Source organism: Gorilla gorilla, chromosome 14, assembly GCF_029281585.2.
Source record: "Gorilla gorilla gorilla isolate KB3781 chromosome 14, NHGRI_mGorGor1-v2.1_pri, whole genome shotgun sequence".
Lineage (NCBI taxonomy): Eukaryota > Metazoa > Chordata > Mammalia > Primates > Hominidae > Gorilla > Gorilla gorilla.
The window spans coordinates 8,085,005-8,091,123 of NC_073238.2; positions in this window are offsets into that span (position 1 = coordinate 8,085,005).

The following is a 6,119-nucleotide window of genomic DNA, read 5'->3' on the forward strand; positions in this document are numbered from 1 at the left end:
ATTGATTCTGTTTCTAAATACAAGGGCAACTTTAAACATACGCCATAATTTTTTGAGAATTTTTAAAACAAAAATTCTGATAATATAATAAAATTAATATATAAACTATACTTTAAAGACTCTTATTAATTTGCCTTAGAAAGTGGTAAATCTAGAGTTTCTTTAGTTAAGTGAATTAATGAGGTTATAAAGTTAAGTCGCACAAGAACTAGATGTAATATGTCAGGCAAATGTGTTCTTCAAATTATCACCCCTGCAATCTAAGATCAAACATTTCAACCAGTAAAATAACCAACTACTTTTAACCATGATTAAAATGAGAATATATATGCATATCTATGTGAAGGTATATATGCGTATATGTACATACACATATACATGCATATATATGAAAAAGTCATTAATTTAGCCACACATATTTTATTATTTTCATTAACAGTTAAAATATGATTTATTGCTTTGAGGACTGTAAGATTTATTTTTATGCTCTCAGAATAGTGCTTATGAATTAAGATATGATTTTACAATTGTAATGTGCTTATTCAATACATGTAATTTCTACCATTGAGTGTCTGTATTAGACGGGGTTCTCTAGAAAAAGAGAATCAGTAGAAGATGTGTGTGTACGTGTGTGTGTGTGTGCGTGCACATCTAGATATATATATACAAACAGATCTATATCTATATCTATCTCTGGGTATGTATATGTATGTGTTTAGACACACACGCACGCACACACACATATATAGAGGGGGTGGGGAGGAGGAGAGAAATTTATTGTAAGAAATTGGCTTATGTGGTTATGGAGGCTGAGAAGTTCTAGGATCTACTGTCAGACCTGGGAAAGCTGAAGATATACTCCAGTCCAGGTCTGAAGGCAGCAAAAGACAGATGGGTCACCTTGAAGACAATCAGGCAGAGAAAGCACATTCTTTTTTATTCTGCCTTTTAAATTCCATTCGGCCATTCAGTGGATTAAATAAGGCCCACCCACCTGGGGGAGGGCAATACGCTTTACTCAATCTACAGATTCAAATGTTAATCTCATCTAGAACACCCTCAGAGACATGCTAGAATAATGTTTCACCAAATATCTGGGCACTCTGTGGCCTGTCTTGTTGACACATAACATTAAACATTACATGTCCACCCCTTGTCAACTTATCACCCATGCACAACTTTTTAAACCATACGTAATCTGCAAATAAAGACAAAACAGGATCATAACTTTGCCTAACATGACACATCTGTCCCGCATTCAGCTGGACATGCTCTAATCTCTTCTCCAGAAGAGGAGTTATGTTTATTCTTAGCTTTGATATCTCATAACTTGAGTACTCCTGTGTTAAAATAACAATACTCAAATACTGGGATATAAAATTAACACGTTACATGACGAAAGAATGAAAGACTGGAGAAAACAAAGATATTTCCTACACATATACATGTTTTAGTCAGTTTTCATACTGCTATAAGAATACCCGAAACTGGGTAATTTATAAAAGAAATAGGTTTAATGACTCACAGTTCCACATGGCTGAAGAGGCCTCAGGAAACTTACAATCATGGAGGAAGATGAGGAGGAAGCAAGGCACATTTTACATGGTCACAGGAGACAGAGAGAGAGCAAAGGGGGAACTGCCACTTTTAAACCATCAGATCTCATGAGAACTGACTATCACGAGAACAGCACTGGGGAAACTGCTCCCATGATCCAGTCACCTCCCACCAGTTCCCTCCCTCCACACATAGGAATTACAGTTTGAGATGAGATTTGGGTAGGGACACAGAGCCCAACCATATCAATACATATGTATGTGTATGTGTGTGTGTATATATATATGTTCTGAGCTGGTATTCATAATTACTTTCTTTTTAAATTTATTCTGTATTCCCTTTGCCTTCAGTAAGCAACTCAGTGGGTTATGGATTTTTACTTGGTGGGATGACACGAACCTTCATTTTGGAATGACTTTGGCCACTAGTAGTCCTTCCTGGATTGGATTGTTGTCATTTTCTATTGATCTTAATGGTAATACTAGGAAACACCCTAAAGGATCTCCTGTTTTCCAGACATAATCTTCTTTACCTACATTGTAGAAGAGTATTCCAGTTTTCCCTTGGTAGCCAGGCTTAGTCAACTCAGCGAACACCATAACTCCCTTTTTTGCCAGTTGACTCAGAGGTATGAGGAGTGCAAAGTAGCCGGGTGGCAGTCTTAATTTCCAATTCAATGGAATCCTTACTATATCTCCTATTGAAAACATTACTCCCTCTGGAACTAAGGCCTCTAGGTCAGTAAAGCCTAAGGTCATGGGAACCAAAAGCAAAAATTTTTCCAATGAGTCACTACGCATAAGAGTAATTGGTTTTATTTCTAATTCCACCCCTTGATTTCTGGGCCTGTAGATTTTGGCTATGGGAAAGATAGCACCACATATTGGAAACTGATTTAGAGCATATACAGGAGAACCTTGCCACAGCCCTGGGAGGCATTGCCACCTAGCTAGTGCTGCAATTGGATCTTCAAAAGCCCATTTTATTATTTCTATTAAACTAGCTGCTTCAGGATTGTTTGGAACACAGCAAGACCAGTAAATTCTGTAGGCGTTGGCTTATTGCTGCACTATTTTGGCTGTGAAGTAAGTTCCTCAGTCAGAAGCAATGCTGTATGGAATATCATGATGGTGGACAAGGAATTCTGTAAGTATATAGATGGTACTTTTGGCACAGCATTTTATGCAGAGATGGCAAATCCATATCCAAAGTAAATATATATTACAGTAATAAAAAATACTGCTCCTTCCATGATGGAAGTGGTCTAACATAATTTACCAACGTAATTAACTGGCCACAAGGTAGCTGACTATTCACCTCAGGGAATGGTGCCTTATGGGGATTCAGTGTTGGTTCCTGCTGCTGGCAGATTGGTCACTCAGCAATGACCAAAATCTTGGCAAGTGAAAAGTCCATGTTGCTGAGCCCACGGAAAATCACCACGGCCACAATATCCACTTTGTCCATGAACCCACTGGCTGATGACAGCAGTGGCTAGAGAAAGAGGCTGACTGCTATCCACAGATTGGGTCATCTTACCTGCTTGATCATTAAGATCTTCCTCTGCTGATGTCCCTTTTTGGTGAGAATTCACATGGGACACAAATATCTTCATGTTTTTTGCCCATTCATAGGATTTTATCCACATATCTCTTCTCCAAATTTCCTCATCACCAATTTTCCAATTATGTTCCTTCCACATCCCTGACCATCCAGCCAAGCCATAGGCCACAGCTCATGAATCAGTATATAATGGCAAGTCTGGCCACTTCTACTGCCAAGCAAAGTAAATAATCAGGAGCACTGTTTAAAATTCCTCCCATTGGGAAGATTTCCTTTCACCACTGTCCTCCAGGGGTGCATCAGAAAGGGGCTGTAGCGATGTAGCTGTCCACTTTTGAGTGGTGCCTGCATATTGTGCAAAACCAAGGCTGTGAGAGAGAAGGTAGTATAGCAGAAGTGGAAGCCAATGGACATTTGGGCCACTTCCTCATGTAACTTACATGTGTGGCTCAGGGTCTTATTTGTTACTATTACATACATAAAACTTTCATTTGATAATAGAATACTGATGTGCATGCTCAGCTTTACAGCTTGGAGGATCAAATAACACCCAGTCCATGATAGGAAGCTCAGGTCTTAGGGTAATCTGGTGGTTTATGGTTAAGCATTCAGACTCTACTGAGGCCCAGTAGCAGGATAAGGGCTGTTTTACAAAAGGAGAGTAAGCAGTTATCTGCAGAAGATGGTAGGGCTTTGCTCCAACATTTTTTAGGGCCTGTGCTGTGATTAGCCTATGGGAGTCTACTAAAAGGTCCAAATGACATCCCTATCTGCCATTGACACTTCAAGCACCATTAGATCTTCTGTGTCATATGATCAAGAAGCATGGCAGATTGCACAGAAGACTGGACCTATTACATAGATTTCTTTTATTCTGTGTCCCCAAACTAACAGCTTTTTGGGTCGCTACATAAATGGGCAGGAGTGAAAAACACAGATAAGAAGTAAGCTGCCTCCAAGATCCAAAGAGGCTCACCAGATGTTGTGCCTCTTTTGTTTGTAGATGAGGCCAGATGCAATAACTTATCCTTTACCTTAGAAGGAATACTTGGATCTGTCTCATCACTGGATCCCTCAATATTTCACTAAGTTAAATGGCCGCTGAATTATTTTGGATTTGTTTTTCACCCTCTGACACATACGTGCCTTAACAATAACTCTAGAGTAGTTGCTATGTCTTTCTCATTAGGTTCTTACCAGTGTAATATTGTTTGAAAGAGAAAGATTCCTCCAGACTAAATTATTACATAGTTCTGGATGGTTGATATATCCATGAGGTCCTAGGGCAATGAAAGTGTGCTACTGGCCTTGCCAGGTGAAAGAAAATAGCTTCTGGTATTTACTAACAGATATCAAGAAAAAGCATTTGCTAGCTTAATAGCTGCAAACCAGATACCAGGGGATGTGTTAATTTGTTCAAGAAATAAAACTACACCTGGTATAGTAGCAGCAATTGAAGTCATCACTTGGTTAAACTTGCAATAATCCATCATCATTCTCCAAGATTCGTCTTACTTCTGCACAGGCCAAATACAGTGGGAATATACATCCCTACATCTTTCAGGTCTTTGATGATGGCACTAATCTTGGCAATCTCTCAAGGAATGCAGATTTGCTTTTTACTATTTTACTAGGTAAAGGCAGCTTTAGTGGCTTCCACTTGACTTTTCTTACCATAATATCATTTATTCCATGGAAAAGAAAACCAATATAGGGATTCTGCCACATGCTAAGTAGGTCCATTCTAATTATCCATTTTGAAACTAAGGAAATAACCACAGGAAAGTTTTGTGGACCCACTGGGTGAGATGGACCTGAGCTATCTAACCTCCATTAGTCTCTACACTGACTGGTGGACCACAGTGATATTTTGGGTATCCTGGGGTTACTGTCAGGTCACAACCAGGCTCTACTAATCCCTAAAAAGTTCTGATTATTTCTTTTTCCACGTTGCACAGCTTCCCTGGTAAAAGGCCATAGGTCCCATGGGAAAGGCTGGGAGAAACATTAGGAATGTAACTTTTTGGCAGTGTACCAGTGTCCTTTCTCAAAAGAGGACAGCCTCCCCTTCAATCAAAGGGTTCTGGGTTGGTAAACCGGCTCAAATCTGGGAAATAATTGAGGGTCTGTGTCTCTCTGTTTTTATGACTTATGTTAGACTTTTGTTCACGTGACCTAGAATTTTCTGCTTACAGATTATATAAGAATTTAGTAGGTTTCCTATCTATTTCACATATACGAACGCCATGATCAACTAGTCAACACCATATGTCTGCATAAGTCAGGCTCTTCTGATTGTTGCTTTGACCCTGCTCTTCATTACAGACATCATCCACATCTTGCATATGGTAGGTGAGTACTGCTACTTGTCCCCATGCCCCTCTTGAATCCAATTATTACCATTGCATTTAGGTTTCCCAACTTGGTGACTGCGTTCCACACTGTAAGATCTGATCTAGAGAGAGGAGCAATTATAGAGCTGTTCAAGGATGCCAGGATCTCCCCACATAGTTGTGAAAGGCGTATCTTCTGCACCCTCACTCCCCGACCCTCAGTGTTGGTGGGTATTTCTTAAATAACAAGTCTACTCTAACATCTCAATCTCTTTATGCCTTAGAAGCTTTACATTAAACCAAGTCAGGTCAACCATTTATAATTTGCTCACTGTGGGCCACCTTTTTGCCCAAGTCTTAACCAACCAAGCAGCCACACCTTTAGAGCCCTTTCTGCCTCCCCAAATGCAACATTAAATGCAGAATCTCTGCATAGTGAACCCATATCAACAAATTCAGCCTGCTTCAACTTTATGTTCCTTCCATCATTGTCCCACATCCTTAAGGATATTAATATCCATTCCCACACATATTTCCTGTATTTTTGTCTTGATAAATTAAAGAAAAAAAACCTCCTGTAGTTCTTTGGAAGTGTAGCATACCTCCTGCTGGTGAACTCTTTGTACCTCAGCTTTAGGGGCCTGCCCTGACTTCAGTCAAGTTATA